Source organism: Cyanistes caeruleus, chromosome 8 (genome assembly GCF_971803275.1).
Source record: "Cyanistes caeruleus chromosome 8, bCyaCae1.hap1.1, whole genome shotgun sequence".
In the NCBI taxonomy this organism is placed as follows: domain Eukaryota; kingdom Metazoa; phylum Chordata; class Aves; order Passeriformes; family Paridae; genus Cyanistes; species Cyanistes caeruleus.
Window position 1 is genome coordinate 24,981,555 of NC_141708.1, and position 24,113 is coordinate 25,005,667.

Below are 24,113 nucleotides of genomic sequence, written 5' to 3' on the forward strand. Positions count from 1 at the left end.
AACTTCCACAGCTCACACTGTCCCATGCATCTGAACTGGTCATCTGCATGGAAAAGGGCCATGAATGTGAGGATAAACAGAGCTGGAGGCAACAGCAGTACACACTGAGGGAAAAGATTTCTCCCTTAGCTGACAGAAGGCTCAGGCCACCACCAAATGAGCTGGTTCAATCTACTGTCTGTATCTCCCCCTCCCTCCCTAGGAGACAAAACTGCTCTGCTCACATCTGAAACCTTTTACATGCAGGCTCAGAACAAGCTCAGGCGGAGACCAGGGTGGAGTGCCACTGCTCATTTGCCCAAGTTTTTAAAGCATAATGATCTTTGAAGGAATGCACAACTTATCCTTACATTCAGAGGCCTTCCCTCACCTCCTCCCATGTCCTTTGGACCCCAAGGAAGGTGTGACACAATAGGCATGTCCCGCAGGGTCGACACCCGCACGCCACTTCTTCCTCTGATTGTTCCCCCACAGCTGTTCTGCGAACATTTCCTGCCCTTCCTGCCCCTGAGTAGCAGCTCAAGACTCTAAATGTACAAGGAATTGCTCACTGTGTAAGTCAAATACAACTTTACAGATGTATGTGGTGTTTGCACATCTTAGGCCTTTAGCTTGGTCTACTTAAAAAAAAAAATCATGTTTAGTCTTTGTTAAAATCTTGCTAAGAAGTTGTTTGTTTTGCCAAGATGAGTGCCTGTTTGTCTTCTTGAAATGTTTTAGGGCATGGTTATACTGTATTGACCTGAAATGCCTCAATAATTTGAGTAGGTAAACAGATGTCTTGGAGCATGAATTTATTTGTGTAGCAGTCCATAATGTTCCTTCCAGAGCTGTTAGTTCCTCCTGCAAACATACAGCTCATTTAGATGTTGAACTGAGAATTTAGCTGTATATTAAATTAAGAGCCTCCTGAAAAACAGCTACAGTAATCATTCTTCATAGCTACATATCATGTCTGACACATAAAATGATAGAACAAAGTCACTAGCCGAAGCCTTGGACCGCAGATTAAATGTATGACTAATAAAGCCTGAAAGCCAAGACTGGTGACAGACATTATGTTCATCCTGGCCAATGTGAGTTTAAGAAGCCAGAGATTATTTTATTTGAAAAGCCTTAATGAGGAAAAGAGTGGGAATCACTTTCTACCAGAACAGAGTGTGGTAGGTGCCCTTTGGTGTGAACTTGTCAAACCTGGAAGGGGTCTGATTCAATGTCACTTGCTCTCTGAATTACCACATTTGCAAAATAGAAATAACAAATCTCTTTTTCTGCATCTTCTGTTCAGCAGATCCCTCTGCAGACACCATTCTTTTGTTGGGGATTTTTTACCTTTGTGGGTTAGCAAGCCTCAACTAACCTGTTAGTGCTGCAGTGAGATGGAAGAAAAACACTCCAAGAGATGTGACTACCATGAAATATAATGGCAGCAAGTGTGAATGTTGAAGCTAATCTCTAAAATTTTGTTCTAGTTTTGAGATTCAAATTCATTGTTAGCCCAATACAGTATGTGATTGAGAAGAAGGGCTCAGTATCTGGATTTTTTCAGAAATCTGCAGTTAAATTTCCTATAATGTTATGCACAGGGCAAGTACAGAGGGCTAGAGAGCAGAAGGAATGAATGATTATAGGATATACTCATGATAAAAAGAACCTCAGATAAGAATATATTCTTCCCTGCTGTGCACTTGTTTTATTTTTTTTTGCTTTGCTAGAGTTCTAGTCTGGTTTAAGTAGTCAGTTCAGGTTTCTGTGCTTGCCTTTATGTTTCAACAGAGCACTAATATAAGAGTAGCAAATGCATAATCTGAATGGTGGGCAACTCTATGAATCCTTGTGAGAGCCAAGATAAGCAATATTTCTTTAAATCTGCACACTATTGTTAATCTATATAAACCACATTTAGCACCAAACAATTAGCTGAGTGGTTGGAAACAATTTCTGTAAGCCTGCATGGCAATGACTACAGTTCCTGGCAAAATCAGAATTCTGACTCAAGTGGTCCAGCACAATTCCAATGATGATTCCAGTTCAAGAATTGCAGTAGTTAGGAGCTCAAACACAATATTCATAAATATGAAGCACATATTTCTGTCTGTGAAGACTGCATTTCTGAGCTTCCTATTGACAATGTTACATTTAATAAAACATATTTATCTGATTTGAGAAATGCTGAGCTCTGGTAAGGTTGCAATGAATGTTGAACTTCCAAGGAACCCACAGGCGATCTGTGAGCAGCCATGGACTTCACTGACTTGTTTATCAGCTCTCTGAATTGTTGGGCAGTTATTCTGCAATGAATTCTTGGGGGATCTCCATCAATCCTGGCCACCTCAGGCAGCTGCAGTGCAGACAGGAGCTGCATTGCAGGAGCGAGCACTGGAGTAGAGTTGATGCCAGCTGACACAGATGATCAAATGGTCAAATTACAGGTGATATTTAGTACAAATTTGACAGCTCTGCCTGCTGTGAAAAGTTTGGGGGAAGCTGAAATCCTCTACATGAGCTCAGGAAGGAAGTATTTTTAAAGCTACACCACTGATGGAGACATGATAATATATTGTTTCCATATAGCTCCTATCAGTAAATTATAGCTGTAAGAAAGTTGCTAGGAGATAACACTGGACACTGAAGGATTCATATTTTTGAAGCAATTGTCACTAAACTGACAGCTGCTGTACCATCTATCTTGGTGTATTTGCTTTTGCTGGGTGATACAAAGATAAATACACAAAGGAAAAAATGTTTCTGCTTGAGTATTGTTAGGTATCAGTAAATGGTCTTTGAATAGCACCTTAATTTCTGGAGCACAACATTCTCTAATGCACAGCTCATGAGTTCAGTTACTTCTGTATTTAATTTTTATTAGTTTTCTATTGGTGTGTTTTATTTCCCACCTACTGGCCATCATACACTCAGTCATAAATTATGTCAATGTCCTATTTTCAGTCTCTGATGAAAACATATGTGTAGATTTTTTAATATTCAAATCAAGAGTACTAGAATAGTTACAAATCACTTTTGAGGCAAAAGGAGAAAGTTTACCCCTAAAAACTGTTACCCCCTTGGCACATTTTAAACTCTGAAATCCCCTTGATTTATATCCTTTTACTAAGAAGGCAAGTAATGATGAAAATTTTCAGGTGATCAAGTTTTTTAATAAGTATGCACATTCATTTGGGGATGAGTTCCAAAACTCAGGTACTTTCCTAAACTTTCACTGAGCTTTCACCTGCATTCTTGACTAGAAGCTTCTCCACATTCCTGCCTTGAGCAGAGAACTTCTGCTATTCGAGAGCAGACCAAAATCACTCATTTCTTTCCCCGAGTCTGGTTTGTGCTCTGGTGTGGAAATTTGAATTGGTTCACAGCAGGACACATTTGTTCTTAGCTGATATTCCAGTTTATTGTCTGGGTAATGACTATAATTGGGAGAAGTAAATTTTGTACTTCAGATCTCATTCTTTCTTTTCTTCTTTATAGAACCTTACAGGTATGAAAATTATCCTGGTTTTACCTGATGAACTCCAACAGAACACTATTAGATCAAGAGCATTTATTTTTTAAAATCAGTTATTTGGAAGATAAGGTGCCCATCCAACAGACCTGTCTCCCAAAGCCACCAGGGTGATTGACAGATCACGGTCCTTGGAACTCTTCTCTGCTTCACAAGTCTGTTTATGAATGCTTATCTGTCTCCAACAGATATAATGAATCTTTCTCCTGCTATTTAGGATCCTATTATTTGTACCTACTTTTTATCACCAGTCATAGTAAAAACAACATTTTCAGTGTACAATTTCTATAACCAAAATAATATAATCACAAGATAATCACAAAAAATGGATGATGGAAAATCTGTATTTTTTCATTTTAAGTTGCTGTTGAAAATGCACATGGAATGGAATAATAACTGGGTTCATGACAATTCCCTTAATGTAACTCTACTTATGATGATATCAAAAACTCAAAATTTGGCAAGGAGGGTTTTTAAAATGGGTTCTCTGTGTACTTACTGATGGACAATTTCTCAGTTTATGATAATTGTTATGGATATATTTGTACATGGTTTTGTTTAAATTTCAGATATTTCTGGTAACAAATAATACATTAAAGTGGCTGTTTCCTAGAGTGGTGCCATTGTACTTTGTAGCAGGTGTCTATAATGTGGTTAGGAGAGGGCTGACTTTCTGTTTCTGGCAGATTTTCCAGGTGGAAGTACAGGTGCCTGGGCTTCACACCCTGTGCTCGGTGAGCCATGAGGCTCTGGAACGGGGAAAATAAATGTGTGCTGGGCTTGTGAAACTCCAAATGAGCCCTACAGCATCCCAACCTATTTGGGGCTATCTGTGAGTCCAGCTAAGTGATATTTTTCTCCCCTAGAATGATGACAGCAGCTACAGCTGCCTTTGTCAGACAAAACACTCCTTTCTTGATCAAAATCAGAAAAGTTTATTCACAGTTGGGTGTTTGCTTTGCTTTCTTCAATATAAATTGCAGTCTAAAAATGAACTTTGAAGAAATTTCATCTTGCTGAAATGCCTCCTGTGGATTTTCTTTCTTTCTTTTATTTTGTATGGAATGAGAGGTTCTTGAAATTGATTTGTTTCTATGGAGTTTTACAATGCAAGTAAGTTATCAAAATTTTTAACAAACTAGTTCACTGCTGCTGACACTGATTTCAGTACAGTGGGACATTAAAATTTCTGGGTTTTTTTCTATTTGTTCCAAGTGTGAAGCCTGTATTATACATAATATTACATTTGCAGTGCTAAGTGTTGATAAATGGAGACCTTCTATTTTAATGTTACTTTTATAGATTAGTACCTTTTACAACAACTTCTGTTTCTTTTACATGTGTATTATTAATACTTTCTAGTTACTATAGCACTTTTTCTCCTGGTCCTTTGATTCATTTAAGTGTAGGATAGCTCTCTTTTCTGAGCATGATGACTTTGTGAAATTTTGGATTGTTACTTTTTTGGAGAAAGGAATTCATGAAGAAATGCAACATGTAAAGGTGTTGAACGCTCTCTTGGAAAAACAGGTTTCCTCAGTCTTTATCCCATGCAGATACTCTCATGGTATATGTGTATTAAAAAAATAGGTGAAAAGGCTGTAGGATTTTGCTTTGTTTTGTATAATGTTCCATCTTCCTTCTGTTTGACTTGGCAACCTTAGCAAGGTTTTTCTAACATGCTTTTTCCTGTTGTTGTCTATAATGTATGATTGAATGACTGCACATATAAAAATTTGTATTTCCTTCTTTTTTTTGTTTTTTTTCTGCTGTTGCCACTTAAATCTTGTTTACTGTTTGTCTCAGTTACATGGAGGAAATTCTTTCTAGTTTGCAATAAATTCAAAGAATGAGTGTTTGCTCTGACTTTTTTGCTTTAACCTGACTAGCTTACATAATACTGTATGATTTTTTTGTGCTGCTTATTGCCTACAAAAGTTTAGGGAATGTTGATTTCCTCTATGTGCTTTGTTCAAACAACTATGCAAATAATTCCCCTGCCTGAAAGTAAATGAAAAGTTTTTTTGTTTTGTTTTTAAACATCTGGCTTCAATGGTTTGATAAAAATTCTGCTGGAGCCCATGTAGAATGGAAATAAATTCCTGCAGCTTAGGGATGCAGGATTTTCTGGGATGGTGGTGATCTGTGACAAGCATGGTAGAGACCTGTCTTCTAAAAGATATTCTGAAACCATCAACAGATTCTACACAAGTCCAAGATTTTTGGTCTGTTTATGGTCTTAGAGCTTAGGGGAATTTAATTCAGCAATGCTGAGATACACATGGATTCTTTCAGTAAAAGAATTCAAATTAGAATTATTAACTAGAAATATATAGGTATGGTTTGAGATTCAAAACCCCAAATAACAATAATTAATGTTTCAAATATATGTCAGTAAACAGCTCCCCATCTCACTTTGCTGTGGTGTTTCCTAGCAACTGCTGTGTTTCTCTGAACCTGTGTTGCCTTGACAATGCTTGTGGCACATTGCACAACTATACAAGACATTTTCTTCAAAGGCCTTCACAGGCCAAGAATGCATTTGTGGAACATCCTTGAAATGCAGCTGTAATTTGGTAAAAATGAAAAGCGAGTAGACAAAACACTGTTGTGTGATTTGGTGAGAGGGATGGGAGAATGTGAAACAGGAGTTTGGGCTGATGCTGGCAGGGACCCCTTTATACACAACAGAAAGTGTGGCCAAAACTCACCCTTTCAGTGTTTGAGATAGCAAGGTGCCTTTCAGATGGTGAGGGAGGGCAGATGAATAGACAATGTTGTTGGGGCATCTCTTGAGCAGGCCAGTGAAGCCCAGCTAAGTTATTGTTATTACTGCTGTGCTCTTGGGGAATGTCACAAGCCCCTAGCCCTGCTGCAGGCTGTGTTACAGCTCTGAACACCCTTCCCAAGCCATGCTCACCTGTGTGCCCGAGGCTCCAGCCCTCTGCACTGCTGCCCTCTCTCTGGTGAGCTCTGCCTGCCTCTCTCACCGGCCTTGACAGCTCCCACATCCTGAAAAAGCAGCTCCTGTATCCCATCTGCTGCCCTTTGGCTTTAAAACACGGACAAAGTGCTGCCCTTCTGACATCTAAATAATATCATCCAATATCTTGTATGTAGGGCATCTCACCAGGCAAGTTGCTTTAAGTTTATGTGTTTCTGTATTCTAATATTAAGAAATCAATACTTTTGCTGTTACCTGTGGATCTGGCCAAAGATTTGCAAACATTTCCCAACTCAGGGAAAGCAGAATTTGTGTTTAGGGTAACTATTGGGTCCAGACAGGGAAAAATTGCTTTTCAGCTCCTCTATCATGATTCTGCATTAATATTATCTATCTAATTTTCTAGACATTCTCTTCCTAGGAGATATTAAAAGGCATGAACACTTAGATGCATTTAATTGTATGTTTCTTTCCATTTTTTGCAGCTTTTCTTTCATTCCATTTTTGTTTGTCTCTTTTCATTTTTTTGAGCAGAAAGAATGTTCAAGCCTAGGGCTCTTGGTCTGGAACTGCTCATCATTTAAGCAAATTTGCTATGGATTGTGATTTAACATTTTACTTTGTGTATTTTCTTCAGAGGAATTCATGCTGTTTTGCATCCCATGTAGTTGTAGATTTCCTGTCTGTTATCAGATCATAAGACTTCCTTCTGAGCTTTGAGTCCTTCAGTACTCTCCAAACTTCTGTCATTTGGGATGCTAAAAAGTAGGTTGAAATTTCAATGCTAATTTGTTACAAAGAAATCCATGAAAGGTGAATAAATCAGCAAACTCCTCTTTCCATCACAAGCCCATTTTAATAACATGAGCATTGTTAAAGTTTAGTTTATGAATCTGTTACTCATTGCAGGTTGGCTTGGCACACTACCCTAGAAGTGCTGCCTTGAAATCAGTTCAAGAGCTGAAAATAAGTATGCAATAAGGATTTTAATGGAAAATCAAGCAAATATTATGGGTTGTTATCTGATTAAGCTACGTGGCTTATCATTTTGGGGCTATGTATACCATATATCTCCATTAGTGAAATGTCTTTCCACCTTTGGGAAATAAAACAAAACACCTAACAACCAAACCCAACCACGGTTTGCATGCATTGGAGTATCAGCTGAGAAGACAAAGCAAGGAAAGCAATTGCTTAGGGAATTACTGCTGGCTCGGATGCAGGGGCTGAACAGCAAGGAATGAGCGACCACAGCTGCTTCTGAAGCCTGCTCTGCTGACTTTTGTGCTGAACTGTTTCCACCCTGTGATTAATGGTGAAGTTTATCTTATGGAGCAGTCATTTTGACATCTTTCACTTGTACAGCAATCACTTTAAAGAAAATAAAAAAAAAAAAAGGGGGGGGGACTTAAATTGGCCCTTTTATTTTTGTAATCAGGAACAGGATGCCCCAGCTCTTAGCTCAAACTGACCCATTATGTACATTTGAGAAATGAGTCACGGTCAGAACCTCCCCAAATAGGTTCTGGTTGGTGGGAAGACAGACAAACTCAAATTCCCAGATATAAATGTGCTTCAATGTTTTTTGTATGATAGTGAGATCCAAAGCAGCAGGGGAAGTACTTTGAAGTTCTTGGTTTAGAGTTCTTAGATCTGCTAAAGTGATGATAACTTTGGGATGTGTTTTTGGTGACATGGTGACACCATTAGGTGTCAGTTAATGCAGCATGTTAGGTGCTTTGCTACTGAGGAAAAGTAAGGAAGTTTGTTTTCAAGTCTAGTGCCCTCCATCTACATTTTCAGTCCATTCTATTTGGAGCCTGATATTGTTACTCCATTCCTTTCCTCAGAATCTGCTATCTTTGTTTCATAAATATCTTACTGAAAAAACAATTATTTTGGAGCATGCTGAGTTTTATCAAATTATCTTCTCTTTCCTTTTAATGTGTGTTTTCTTTTAAGGTCTCGACCAAGGCTCATGCAAGGGTTTCTGACTCTTTCTCTGTCTTCTGGTGTCTCTCTAATTCTGTATGCACACTGTGTTTGAAATGTGCCTCCCTCCAGTGTGAGAAACAAGTGATGGAAAGCCCCAGGCTGCATAGTGCAGATCTCCTTCCTCCTATCTGTGATTGATTCTACTGTTTTGTTTTAGGTTCCTCTCTGCCACTCAAAATGCCATTTCTGCAGCTACATTTCTGACCTCCTATCTAAAGCACTCACTCCTGAACAGAGGTTACACCCACTGAACAAAACCTGAACCTTTACATCACTCAACAGACTGTCAGTGGTGAGCTATGGGCCTTATTTGTCCACGTGAATGATGATGATTGTGTAAAATTGAAGAGATGTAGATTCAGTTCCCTTATTAGAATTTGCCTTCTGCATTTGCCCAGAATAAATTTTGATTCTGTTACTAAATTCCAGAAACATCTACCAAAAGAAGCTACGTACAGGAACAAATATTCTATCACAGTTATGCTTCTGCTTTCATTGCTTTTGGTTTTCCACAAGGAAAATGCTTCTTGGCTACAGTTTTAGCAGATGAATTGCAGAGAATTCATTTCTGATTTACAGCAATCTCTTCCATGGGATATGCAGAGCACAGGGGTTTCTGCCTCCTCCTCTTGTACTCCACAGTGACACCATCATTTGCCATTTCACTGGGGCAAAGAAATTGATTCCAGTGCCTTCCTCCTTACTGCATTTTAGTCAACTCGGTTAGTGGGGTGATACAGACTGCATTTATTATATGGCATTTGTTTTGAACACAAAAAGTACATTCCAATTAATTTCTAGCTAAATGCTTAGCCAAAACTGCAGTCTTTTGGAAAGGGTGGTCTCTGAGAAAAGAATATTTGCTAGAAGCTGCTTATAATTCAAATTGGTGTTTATAGCAGTGACTGGATGTGTAAAGACACATTCTAAAAGAATATCTTCTGTGTTTGTATCTTGCCCTCCATCCTCAGTACCTTCATAACTTTTAGAGTGGGTAAGAAGGAATTGTAAAGCAAAATATGAGCACAGCAAAAAAAGTACAAACTCTCTCACAGTGCTCTCTTCAATAAACCAAAAGCAGAATCTGACTGATCCAGTAAGAGGCACAGTCAGAACAATCTGGATAAACTGCAGCACTTCAGTAGGATTTATGAAAAAGCTGATGCTTGAACCCTAATTCTGATTCCAGCATTTAAAATAGCTAAATATTAGATTTACTGTTATATATGTTTTAACATTTTCTTGTTCATTAATTCTTGTTTGGGGAGGGCATAGAGCACCATAAAGATAGCAATTAGTGATGTTCCTCTTCTGCTCCCATTATCACATAACCACATCTTCAGTGTGAATGGAGGGAAGAGAAGGAAACACACCTGTATTTGCTGGATTATTTGCAGTAAATAAGTCAGCCACTACACAACTCTGCCAAAATTTTTCAATATTGTACTCCTATATAAATCAGATTAAAATTAATGCATAACAGTGTTGTTTCCTTGGGATGTCTCCCTGAAAAAATGAACTTTTTGGTAAATGTTAAATACAAATATGTCTTTCTATAGGAGGAAACTTTCAAAGTCTCAGCTTGAGGTTGGCTTGTGAAAGGATATTATTATCTATAAAACTGAACCTTATGGGGAAAATGTAGACTACTAAAATAATGAGTATTTGGGATTGTATATTTTAAGGACAAAAACCAGATTAAAATAATAGGATAAATCATGCTTTTAAATTTGATTGACAGATTTCAGACTTGGTCTAGAGGGCTAAAGGATAATATGTGCTAGTGACCTAAGTTTGAAGAGTTGTTAAAAATCTCACAAATCTTTGCTTCAGGTCTATCTTTGTAAAAACTCAGCTCAGTCTCTTTGTGGTTTTTGAGGCTGAAGCATCTTCTTGCTACTGAAAAAGTGATCAGGTACTGCATGTAATCCCTGGGGATAGTGGGGAGGACAAGACATTGCAAATAGCCTATTAAAAATAGCAATAAATAAAACAATCACTAGTGTTATGCAACGAGAACATTCTGAGTTAGTTAATTCCAGATTTTATGAAGAACTATGACAGTATTGCTGAATGTTGGTGACCATTTCTGTTTCAGATGCGGGGTGGCACCCCAACCAACCAGAGTGCAAATGCAGCACTTGGATGTATGAACAGGAAGAAAAAGCAAAGCAGAGCTCTACTTGTCTGTTGTCTGTGATTCTTCATGAGCTTCATCTCAAACACTTTAAATGGAATGACTTGTGGCTGGGCAGAAAGTGGTTTATTATGTTATTCAGCTTTAGTGGTCTATAGTTTGAAGAGCAATAGGATCAGCAAGCTTGCCAAGAAAGGAGTTAACTAATAGCTGTGAAGTACTTCAAAATAGTTATCAATAAAATTCATCAAAGGGGAGATAATTTTATCAGTTTTCCCAGAAGGGATTAATAGGTTTCCAGGTCTACTTGCACTCCCCATAAATTTCAGACCTTGTAACAGGGATTAGAAAAGCCCTGTTGTGATACCAAGCTGAGGGAGGGGAACTGGCAGAGTTCAGGCCAAGATGACACTGGAGAAGACAACAGCAAATTCCAAATTCCTGCACTAAGACTGAAAACCACAAGTGCAAAAAAAAAAAAAATAAAATAAAATAAAGAAAAGGGGTCAAATGAAATGATGGGCAGCAATCATCTATCTCCCCCTGGTCCTGCCAGGGTGTGCACGTGGCGAGGCTGGCCTGACTCTGGGCACTGCCTATAAGGGAATGAAGAGCAAGAGCAAAGAGTCCAAGGAACTGCAAGAGAATGACAGAGATGTTTAGAAAATGTGATTTATGAGGGTTTGAGGAGCTGTTTGGTTGGATTTAGAGACAAGAGCAGAGTTTCAAAAATCTGAAAAATATAAGGAGAGAAGTATTCTCACCAAGGGCAGGACAAAAGCTAAGTTGCTTAATTGCAGCGAGAGATTTTAATAACAAATCAGGAATACAAGTTTTGTAGATCAAGCTGTATTCCTGTCTCTTTAGGAGACTGCAAAATAGCTTTCCTTGGAAGTGTTTAAAAATGGATTAGATGGATATCTGCAAGGATACTAATTCAAAGCAGCAGTTAGCTTAGATCCTCTCTTCACCTTTCCCTTCCAGCTGTGCCTCACTACATTTCTGTGATCTTTAGAAGAAATTCACTGCATTATTTATTCTGATAGGAATGGCTCTCTTCCATGTGTCAAAAAGAGGGTACCTGAAATTGCAGTTTGGATTGCTGTTCTGCTTGACATGCAGCATTTGATTTTATTTTTTGGCAAGTGTAGCAAAAAGCCCTTGGGAAGTCAATCTTGTAAGGGACCAAGTTACTTGCCGATGTTTTGTGAATACTGAAGGAACTCCAAATATTAGTCAAGATTAATTACTCCTCACTTTTTCTACTGAGAAAGTATTTACATCTGAAAAATCTGCTACAAGAGCATGCAGTGCCAAATAACACAAAATAAACAAAGAATAATTTCTTGGTTTTGGGAAGGGATGGTTGGAATTTATCATAAAATTATATATATACACATATATATATATATATATAGTTTTAGGTATTTATTGGGTATCAGTTCTTGAATTTGGATGAGAACAGAGGAGGGAATTGTACAAACACATTACTTTGCCATTTTCCAAATAATGTAGTGGAAGTTTGTGGCATCCATAAATGAAACTTGTAGACAACAGTGATTTTTTGATAATTTACAGTAACAGTTCAGAAAAATATTAATTTCAGTAAACTGTAATGATGTTGCCCTCTTGATAGCAACTCTAATTTTCTATCCTCTCATTGCTACATGTTCTTGCAGGTGGACCTTACTGCAATTGTTAACCTAATATACCTGCAACTTGTTTTATATTTTTCTATTTCATTTAAAGCTTGGTACACAGGATTGTGTCTGCTTAAGATTTAAACCTTTTCAGCACAAACATATTACAGTACAATGGTGTGATCTTTTGCTTAAGTAGAAAAGTGATGCATATTTATGAAGGAAAATTTAAAAAAAATCATGAAACTCATTATGGGAGAGGATGCATCAGGGCGCCTTTCTTTTATCTATTGTACCCAATGTCAGCAAAAGTCTTAGTTATTAGCAGAAAAATGCCATCAGTCCCTGTTAATTTGGAATTTAATAGGAATGTTGCTGCTGGTTAGCTCATGTTGATGGCTGAAGGAAAATAAACACATAAATAAACACATAAAATAAAACAGGGAAATAGTTTAGATGTATGTGATTCACAGGTGGTTGTAAAGGGTTATTTTAAGACCTGAAAGTAAGGCAATATTTTCTAGAATGTAATACAAATTACTGCCCATGGATGTTTTCTTTTAAATTTACTAGTAATACATAAACTAAACTAGAAGCTTTGTCTTTACAAGGTTGTGCTGTTTTGCTGTGCCTGAGAAAGCTTTGTCTGCTGGGCTGTACAGTGATTCAAGAAAGCATCAAATGTAATAGGTCACAAATGTTATATCCTGGTGCTTCTCCCTACTCTCTATCAAATCAGGGGTGTAGCAAAACCAAGTAAAACTAAAAGTATAATTAAATGCATCTGGTGCTTAAAGTTACTGCTTCGCCAAACTTGTCAGTTTTTTCAAGCAATATCAGATGGTCTAATTTAAAATATTTTATTTTTTTTTTTCCCCAAACTATATGCTGGGGGAAAGGATTAATGAGACAACCATCCATCAGTAGAGATTTTTCTTCACTGCACCTACTGGAATTCTTTCAGTTGTAAACACACTAATGACTTCTAGTACAGTAGCAGACTGTTTACTTTACTATAATCTCACTGAGATGAAGGAAACTCCCATTACAGTCAGGTTTTCCACATGCATTATCGTTTCCTTTTGTGGATAACCACACTAAAATCCCTAATTCTCAGGGGTTAGAAGACTTGGCACATTCTCATAGGGAGGTGCCTCTCTCCGAGCCAACATCTCAGGCTCAGCTTAGGAAAAGAAAACTCTGCATTTGCCATACTCTTTTTGCCATGCCCTGTGCTTCCATAACTGTGTGCCTCCGTTTTTTTCCAGTATATAATATTCATAGTAGCCCTTGAAGAGTGCAAGACTCACCCAGTTTACAGCACAGTGAGGATTCTGGAAGTGTCTTAGAGCTCCCCAACTTCAGATCATTCAGTGAAGCTGTCGCCTTTCTCACAAAGGGCTGCTGAGGCTTTCTTGCTGAAAACAAATGTGCCATCAGAAATGCGCAGGAGTTAGTCCAGGAGTAAATTTGTCACTTTCCCCCACAGATTTAATGACATAATTGTGAGACTGCAATTGTCCTCACTGGGTTCAATAACCATGAATCTTGCTCTTATCTTTCATCTTCCATCTGAGCTAGGAGGTGTTACGCTGCTCAGATAACGCTTGACTTGCAATAAAGGAGAAGGTGATCTTGTATAAATGCAAAGGCAACCCTGCAAAAGGAGTTTAATGATACTGGTAAAATTAGAAATATGTTCTTCCCTCACGGTGTTATAGTAACGTGAGTGAAAAAACAGCTTGTTCTACCAATTGGGGTGTGATGGTATAATGCCATTTTCTTAAGTAAAATGGGGTGTTCAAGTAGGTTGTCGATAACTTTTGGAGGCAAGAAAATTTACAAAAATTGTTGAAATTTTACATGGCAGTTGGCCAAAGTATTTTGATTCTCGTGTGAAATATCAGCCTGCAGAACCTGGTATTGAGTATGGCACCTTAAGCATGGCTGGCAGGAGCTCTGCTGGCTCCATCCTCGCCTACTTCAGCTCACAGACAGCTCTGAGACCACTGGGCTGCAGTGGCACTTTCACCTCTGCTCCTTTGGTGGGTGAAAGGTGTGGCTGAAAACGCTTCTTTATTCTAAATTACAAGAAGAAATCAAGATCTGTGTGCAAAGAAACCATTTGGTTCTCTGCACCTGTAGAATGCACCGAAACTGCATTTCTACAACTGTTAGTAATGTTCTTCACTTGTGCCCACTGGTCAATTGAAGTGCTTGTCTAAATTAATTCTGTATTTGTAATTTGGTAGTAATTATTTGACTAATTTCTTCTCTTTTTTTTCATGTCTTCAAACTATCACTGATGGATGAAATTTTTCCCAAATGTATTTCACAAAGAATGTATCAAATAATTTCATCAGATCACTAACAAGCAATTGTGAATATTTGGTATAGGAAAACTGGCTGAATATTCTGTCCCAGATGTTTTGATGCAGGAGGTGCTTCACTAACTTCCAATAAGGTTTATTCCTTTGCACTTATTATTTTTGTTACTTCACTGGAAGAGCTCCTTGCTCAATTTGGTGTGAATGCTTGCAAGAAGTGAATTCTGTTTATGTGAATTGTGCTGCCAATAACTTTATTCATTTAGAAATGCTGCCAGTAAATAGACTATTCAGAAAAAATAAACACAGATGCTCATACATACAATGGAGATTAATTTAAAATTTCTACTAGTATTCATAGAAAATTATTTTCAGTATTTTTACAGACCTATTTGCAGTAGTAAAATAAAAATTATTTTCCTCGTTTCAGATATTATGACTGGGTGCAATGGATGTTGTGCATATGCTCTTGGTCACTGTCAGAGACCACCTAGCAAATGTCAGGGATTTATTTTAAGTAAAGCTTGCTAGTTTTGGGGGGAAAAGTTGTAACACTAACTATTTTAGAGTTTTAAAGCAATATGAAGAACTTCAAACAGTTTGAGCACCGAAAGGTACCAAAAAGGGCAGTTTTTTGTGTTCATTTAAAATTTGTCTGTGATCAGGAATTTATCAGATCTTTCCTAACTTTCCTTTCCCAACTTTGATTAAATAGTAACCTCATGGGCATTTGCATTTGGTGAAGTGATGGTTGTAAAATGGCTGCTATTATCTGATAGCTCTGTCCTCCAGACAAGCACAGGAAATATGGTAGAAAATAAATTAGGTGAAAATCATTCCAAGATTGTTTTTTGTCTTTTGTACCATGCTACATAAATCTTTTCCATGTACAAAGTAACCTTAGTCATGTAAATTTAAGACAAAGGAATTGTGACTAAAACTGCAGATCACTTGAGGCTTCTTTGGTGCTAATTAACTTACTCAGCTCAGTTGGCTGGCAGATTTTAATCACTGTAAAAGCTCCTGTGGATATTTTAATTTGTTTTCATTTTAAAAGCAGAAGCATATGTTTTTTTAAAAGATGTATGGCTTTTTCTGTATTCATTTGAGAAATCATAATTAATGTTTTCATGTACAAGACATACATTTAGTTTCATTATCACTCATTTTCAAACTTAACCCCTTGGAAACACTGACAGAGTTATGGTGCCAAGAACAGTCAGCATATAACTTAATTTCCTGAAAAAATTGCCTTTTTAACCTTATTCAGGAAAAAAAAAAAAGGTGTTTGCCAGTATTTCTAACAAAATGACCCAGATAACAGTACAATCTCTTAAGCTTTCAATATATACTGATAACTTTTTGAAAGATAGGGTTTCTCTCATTTAGAATTTCAAAGTTTTTCCTTTAGTAACAAAATAATTAGAATAACAAAAATTTAGAACAAAATCCAGGGGGTAGCTGGTGTGCCTTCAGACATCCTCCTTCAGATCCTGCCCTCTCTATGCTATTCTTCAGATTCTACCCCATCACCTATATAAGAAATTACTACCCAATCCAACTCCAAATGTTCTCTAAAATGTTTTTTTTGTTGAAATATTTGATGTAGACCAACCCCTTGAGATTGCAGGCCAGCATATTATATTCCCTTCTGTGAGCAGGTGAAAAAAAGGCCATGATCAGGGCAAGCAAATGAAATCCTCCTGGGCATGATTTAGTTGTCTATTAACCAGACTACTAATGATCCAAAAATGAAACCTTAGAAAGACATCTTGATATGCATGTTTTCATGAAACAGGTGTGTAGAAGTATTTCTATTGCACATTCTGCATGGGCATTGAATTCTTGACAAATAGGTTTGTTTCTTTCCCAGTTTATTCCATTCTTTCTCTGATTTCATATCTAGCTTTGTCCTACAAGGCAAGAGTGGGAGCATCAAAGTTATGGATATTTCTCTCTATGAATTCTCTGCAATCTGGTCAAGGAAAAACATCCAATCACCACTGATGAGTCCAGGTTCATATGTTAGAATTTGCATGTACTGACTGATAAATAAGGTTCAAAATATGGTGTCCATGTCTCATTTACCAGGTGTTATTACCAAGTGATAGTTTCAAGTGCCAAAGATGGATTTAACAGTGTTTTAATACACTTGGACTGTCTTTCAAAATTTTATTATAAGAGCATGTAAGGTGCAGTTTTAGAATGTTGATTGTGCTGTTTTGATTCACTTTAGTCTCACTACTGTTTAGTATCACCATTACCATTCAAAGCAGTTTTAATTTGGTGCAAATTGTTGAACAATAAGTAAAAAAAAAAAAAAACTTGGAGAAAATTTCTGTGTAGAGTGCACTTAATCTCATTTCACATGTTGCTTGAAATTAGAGTGCTTGGTGAGATAGTTACTATTCACCAGAAGATATTCCCCCCTCATCCCAAGCCCCAAAACACTGCAGTAAGATAACCTGCAATATTCTGCAGCAAAATAATTCCTTTGTGTGATGGTAACAGCGGGAGGGAACCCAGAAAAGAGCACATCCTTACTGGCTTTCTGTCAGATCAGTGTTGTTTGCTGTAAAATATGTAAGAAGACCTCCAGGTAGGTGTTTTTCTCCGAGCCCCTGTGGCAGTGCTGGCGCACACCCAGGCGAGCTCTCTGGGAGCCCGGCTGCAGCTGGGCTGGGGCTCTTACTGCAGCAGCATCCCTGGACTGGGATGTTCTTCCCATCTCTGCTGGAGGGAATGGGTTTTCTGCGTGCTCTGCCAGTATAGCCTGGCCTGCTGATATGCCTGTCATTGTCCTTTGGAGGAAGGAACATGTGGGGAGGAAACGGGGCCTCGGTGGTGCTCGCCCTCCCGAGCAACCACATCTGTGCTCAGATACTGGGGAGCAAGGGAAGCGAGGATTTCCACCCATTGTATTTAGGGAATGTCTTCCCTGATTACAAAGGCTCTTAAGTAGAAGTCCTTTCCTGCATTTTCAGTTAAAATCTAGTTTTATTGCATTTCCATTGGGGACCACCTCAGTTAAGACAGTGTCAGCTCCATATAAGTTTCTGTTATGCTGAAAAGAGCAGAACTCTGCTCTACACGAGCATTGCATCAGAAAATACAGCTATAGCTTTGGCTAAATGAGAAGGGTGTCCCACTTGCTGTGACAAAATGAGCTTCAGACAAAATGAATGAGGAGAGTGAATATATGTGTCTGTATTGTTCATTCATCTGCACTTTACAAAATTGTCTCTTTTTTATTTGTGATGTGCATTTGACTGTGAACATATTAGCTGCATTTGTACTGGATTTATTTTTTGCAGCAGTCATCAAAAATGTTTCTGAATGTTCACATTTAGTCATGATTACACACCTGGGAATGACTACTAATACAGTAGGATTTAAAATTACCTTTCTGGATGATGATTAACATGTAAGAGCTTTACACATCAGTAAAAATCCATATTGCCCGGAAAGTTAAGGAGCAAATATATCTTAAAAAAAAAAAAAAATAAAAAAAAAAGCAGGGCAAATGTAGCACACGGGGCATATCTATTCAATACTTCCATGTGCAGATGGCAGAGGACAGTGCAAGGTTGTCATGCAGGGAATAATAGCTGCTTTGAGGCAGTGCTCTTGCAGGGACTAAGAAACCTTGAATTTCCTCTTGGAGTCCCTGTCTAGCGACGCATGCTTGCTTCAGAAAACCCAGGTGGGAACAGCTCCTGTTCCTGGGAGCACACTGTGGTGGGCACCAAGCAGACATCCCCAGGTTTTGCCTGTGCACCTCGGATTTTCGGGGCTGTACCACAGGCTGCAGCGGCCTCTGTTGGAAAATCGCCATCTCCTGTGACTGCCTTGAGCCAGCGCTGTCCAAAGCTGCCAGCACCTCCCTGCAGCACCATCCCTCCTGCCTGCCTTTGCAAGGGGACCTTGTCCCTGCTCCTCAGGCTCCTCCAGGACACAGCAATTCCCCTGGCTGCCTTTCACTCCATCCCTGATTAACTGTGCAGCATTTCTTCAGGAGTAAGGAGGCCTTTCCTCGTGTTTTGTGCTGCAGCAATGCTGAGAGCTGTAATGCCATGCAGAAACCCCAAGTATTAAAGGCAGCACATTTTTCCTTTTCGGATGTAAATTGATCCTCTCTGCAAAGATGTTTCAAATGTGTGGCACAGCTGGGGAAGCTCAGTATTCAGCATGATCTCTCTGAAGTGATAAAAGTAGGGGCAAATTCTGGACTTGGTTCAGGTTAGGATATCTCAGCATGCCCTGCTTTTTCTGACATCCAAGTGATGTAATTGATATGGCAGTGATAATATACAGAATGAGTGCTCTATTAATAACTTCCCTTTAACAGCCACTTAACCCAGAACCTTGGCTTGGCATTGCAGCCTCCACTGATAGTGCTCTCAGCAAGAGTACTGACAGCGTGTCTTGAAAGCTAATGAGATGCCTGGGAACAAATGTTTGGCAAGATTGGCAACTTTTAGAGGTTTATTTCAGGTACAGTTTGTCCTGCTGTAAGAGATGTGAAAAATATTTACCCCATGTGTTCTGGCTCTTTTTCACCCTTTCTCCCAGTTCTGTGACTGGAGTGATTTCCCTACCAAATTTGCAAGGGTATTATTAATTTCGTACCCTCTATATCCTGTAATAAATAACACTGTAACCATAGTAGAAATGCAGTTAATTCCTTCCCTTCCTTCCCTTCCTTCCCTCCCTTCCCTCCCTTCCTTCCCTTCCTTCCCTTCCTTCCCTTCCTTTTTCCTTCCTTCCCTTCCTTCCCTTCCTTCCCTCCCTTCCTTCCCTTCTCTCCCTTCCTTCCCTTCCATCCCTTCCTTCCCTTCCTTCCCTTCCTTTTTCCTTCCTTCCCTTCCTTTTTCCTTCCTTTCCTTCCTTTTTCCTTCCTTCTCTTCCTTTCCTTCCTTTCCTTTCCTTCCTTTCCTTTCCTTCCTTTCCTTCCTTTCCTTTCCTTCCTTCCTCATATTGTACTCTGTTAATTTCCACTTTGCGGTCTATAATTTCCTTCATTTCTCTGTATTAAACAGCAGTGTGTATGTTAGCAGTGCCACAGATGCAGTCTGTACCAAAGTGTTCTAAAATGTGGTAATTTGGGTAGAAAAATGTAAAAAAGCCACCACAAACCCCCAAATCATAACTGCAATAAATCATTTTTGCCAATCCCAAAATAGAATAAAGACAAAATTACATTTTGTCTTTTGAGAATTTTAGCATTTTATGTCTTGTTAGAATAAAGTTTTAGTCACTTATTTCCTTATTGTATTGGTCAAGTCTGAATTATGCTTGGACACAAGTTTTCCTGAACTTACTCGATGGAAGGATGAGAGAAGAATACATGAGAATACATATTTTTAAGCACATGGGTTGCCTTTGGTGCAAGAAAAGTTAATAGAAGCTTTCCTTGATGCAGTGGTGAAATGCAGATCTTCATCTGAGGTATGTAGTCCCTCACTTGAAACAGTACAGGCAGCTGACAGTCAGGCTCTGACACCTCTGATTCTGCAAATACTCAGAGTCTAAACTACTTTAAAATCAGTGTGATTTAACCATGTGATTTTAATGTTAATTGCATGTTCAAATGCCTTGCAGAATTCATGCTTGAAGAACTTGAGTAGAACACACATATTGGAAGTAGCTCTTACCAATCCTGCAAATAATGTACTATAGTTTTCCAGTCCTCAGCCTTTGCAATACTCTTGCAGGACTGAATTCTAACCTGGGTCAAAGCCTATGGTTTTATTCTTATATTTGGATTTTTTTCACCTTTTGTTTGTGTTTTCTGTTGCATAACAAGTATTTTAGTTCTAAATTTTCTCAGGTTTTTTTCTCATTCTTTTACACTTACACTTAGACATAAAGTAGATGCCTGCAGGGAGAGGAAAAAGAAAGGGGGAGTACAAGAAGTAAAGTGAATCATGCCTGTGCATCAACAGGGATGTGGAAGCTATTTATACTGGTATAAATACCAGATTAGTAGGATTTAAAATGTTACTGTTCTGTAGGTTTTAAAAAGCCTTATAAACTCTAGGTTAGTTTTGCTTCATTTCTTTCAAGGTAGACTTATTTAAGAAGACAGATATTTGCTATAATTTTAATAAGATTTATAGTACGTAATACTTTTCTTGGACTCATAAACTATTTCCCTACCCACTGCTTGCTCTTTGAAAGAGGGGCTGTCTCACACTTGCCAAGGAGAAGTGGCTTTTGTGCTCCTACTCTGACTAGCTCTCAAGTGATTCATTGCAGATTGGTGGGCTCTGCTCTTGTGAGTCCCCAAACACATTTGGCAATCAGTTTGTGTGATGCACTCACTACTGGATATGGATTTGCAATTCCTTATGGAAGAGGGAACTCTTCTTGTTCTATTTCTCCCATGTTGTTTGTCTTATGAGGGGGAATTTGTTTTTTCTTGCTAAGTAAAATAGTAACTTTTTTTATTATGTATTTGCCAACAAATTCCTGGAAGAGCACAAAAAAAATTGTCAAGATGTATTGAAACATGTCTCTGTACTTCTGAGTAAAGGTCTTTCCTGTCAGGGCAAACAACACAGCCCTGAAATGCGTGATGCCATTCTGGAAGTTATTTCTTACACATAAACCCTTGGTCATGTTACCAATTGGCACACCTCTTTTATTAGGTAAATACTAAATGCAAATTAATCTGCAAAGCAGTCTCTGAAGGAGAGCTCTCTTCTTATTAATCCTTTCAGACTTCTAGCTCTGTGTGGTAGTAAAAAAAGCAAATGAGGCTTTCTAGGATTGTTTAGCACATGGACAATTCTGGTACATTGAGAGCACTGTGCTATATATAAGTTCATTTCCTTATTGTGTCCTAACCTAGGAAGTTTGATTCAGTTGATACCAGGTTTCCTTTGCAGATGTCTTAGAAAGGAAAAACATGTCTGTCTCTCTCAACATTTTGGCATACAATTTATTCTTCTCTTGACGTGCTTTATTTTATCTGTTCTACATCAGACATTTTTTTGCCTTGATGATTTTCTTGCCTGTGTGGTGAGAGCTAAATGTCAGTCAGTGTGCATGGCAAATTACTTTTCTCTTGTGTAGATTACCTTGAAAACACTAAATGTGCTGTTGGCAATAGAATAGACTGATAGCAGAGTTGAGGAGGGGATTCTTGCAGAAGAAGGTGAAAACTGACTGCAGGCTTGCTCCAGCAGGGAGGCTCAAAACCCAGTGTAGGCTATTTGTGGTGCATGCTGAGATGTTGCAGTTGTGGGAGGGAGCATTTCTTGGTGAAAATTATTTGGGAAATGATTAGGAAATTAACAAGAATTCTTTATATCTCATGAGTGTACAACAGACACAGGACCTTTCATTTTAGTCATTTATTCAGCTCTGGAAGCAGATGTTGCTGCCTGTGTTGGGAGCTGACTAGACTGAAGACTGGTGGGCTTGGAGTGGCATGTCCTCAGCTGGAATGTGTCCTCTGAATTGAGCATGAATATGGTGTTGATGTCACAGAATCCTTTAGATTGGAAAAGACCTTTGAGATCACGGATGCCAGCGGTTAACCCAGCCCTCCCAGGTCCACCACTGTGTCTCTGAGTGCCACAGCTACACAAAGTTATTCAACCACTTCCCTGGGCAGCCTGTTCCAATGCTTGAGAAATCTTTCCAAAAAGAAAGATTTCCTAATATACAGACTAAACCTCCTCTGATGCAACTCTTGTCCTGTTACTTGGGAGAAGAGACCAATGACTCCCTGCCCTGGCCACCAGCTCCTTTCAGGTAATTGCAGAGAGCTAGAGGGTCTTCCTGAGCCTCTTTTCCTCCAGATTACCCCCCCACCACACACACTCTTTCTTCAGCTGCTCCTCATAAGTTCTGTTCTCTAGACCCTTCACACTTCATTGCTGTTCTTTGGACGCAGTTCAGCCTTTGTTAAACCAATGCCTTGAAATGGATTTGAGCCTGGTGGTAATGCCTCATATTTATAATAATCCCAGAGGGGAGTCTGTGAAAAGAGAGGAATTGGCAAATAATGTTGTCAGGAAACCTATTGTACCTGGGAAAAAGGACATTTTCCTTGTATTTGGTGTAGGTGTCAGGTAGAGACGTTAATATAGGAAGTATATGTTGGATATTAGCATCTGGTATGACAAATCACTGGAATATTGAGTAGCAAGGCTGGGACAACTGTGCCTTTTTTCAGGCTAATTAGTGGTTAAGCAAAGCAGTTGAAGGTATTAGGTTTCTGGTAGGACTGATGTGCATGTAGTAGGTGTTGAGTGCTTTCCACACCATGTTTTAAGGAAATCATCCAAGGGCTTTTGTCTATGGGAAGTAATTATCTTTGCACACTATATTCTCTACTCATGACATGATTCTAACCTCCTGGGAAAATCTGCAGTTTATTCTCCTATAGTCATTATTTCTTTTAAGAGGAAAAAACCCCAATCCCAAAAAAGCCCAAAAGTTAGGCCCCAAACCTATGGATTTGCTGGGATCTACATCCATTTAACATATGGCATCTAAATATTGGTTTTATTTTATTTATAAATTATTGTTTATATTTTTTTTCAATAAAATAAATATTGAGTCTAAGCATTGTTTTTATTTTTAATTAAAAAAAATTGCTTCAGTTTTCTCTTTTTTGGGTTGACAAGCATATAACACGGATGATTGGTTAGATCTTCATGGAGTTGATTTTAGTTGAAGGTATCTGCAGAGGTCTGCCAGTCTTGGGTTTGAAAGATAGGAATGCAATTCCTCACAGACTGAGTGAGCCCTGTGCAGCTGCTGGATGATTTATAAGGGACTCCAGTAATTTTGTAGCTCTCAGGGAATGAGTCCATGAAAATGTCGATCTGGTGCCTTACCAAATGGAGACACACACAGACAAAAAGAATGTGAGTCTGAAGGTGAAGATCAATGAAGATCAATGCAGGGAATTCTATGTAGTACTTTATTTCTTTATTCTGTTTCTCTCATGCTCAGGAATGAAACAAGTGCTGTCCTTGAAACACTGGCTGTTGAGTGTTAACCATATCATTCCTCTCTCTCCCTTTTTCACCTATGTGTTAAGAACAGTGGATGAATGTTTTCAAATCAAAATTGCTGCTCTGCAGGGTTATTTTACTATGTGAGGTGCATGTCCAAATGTGCAGAATTTCACAGATTAAGCCCAGAGGCTTTCACTTTCCTGTGCCTGAAAACATGATTTATAAAGAACTGATTTTGCCTGGCTTGTTTCAAAATGCAAATCCATTTCACCTTACTTACAGAAATGCATATTTTAGTTCTCTATCATCAGAATTCATCTTCAGACTCAACATATTTGTAGGAAAAGGTGACTAAGAGATGAAAATAACTCTTTTCAGTCTAACTGGAAATTAAGCCAATTTCAGTGATATTCTTAAATACCTCAATCATAATAAATAGTGTCAGTTTCTAGAAGTATTGCTGTCAAGTGAGTCAACCTTTTTGACTATAAAGGATTATATCATAACAGCATTATATCAAATAAAGGAAAATCAGTGTCTCTGGAGACAAGCAATAGGACACCAGGCTGTCATCTTTA

General features: G+C 38.4%; 1 protein-coding gene across 6 annotated transcripts in view; it reads right to left on the minus strand.

Annotated features, from left to right (window-relative positions):
• Positions 1-24,113, minus strand: part of RASGEF1A (RasGEF domain family member 1A) — a 155,217-nt gene that overhangs the window by 81,911 nt on the left and 49,193 nt on the right. For 2 of the 6 annotated variants that reach the window (XM_086901145.1, XM_086901151.1), the window contains exon 2: positions 13,544-13,651. The exons of 2 other annotated variants lie outside the window; for them this stretch is intronic. The gene's annotated coding sequence lies outside the window, so the exon portion shown is untranslated. The remainder of the gene's footprint in view (positions 1-13,543; positions 13,652-24,113) is intronic. 2 more of the 6 variants (XM_086901147.1, XM_086901153.1) reach the window with 1 other exon arrangement.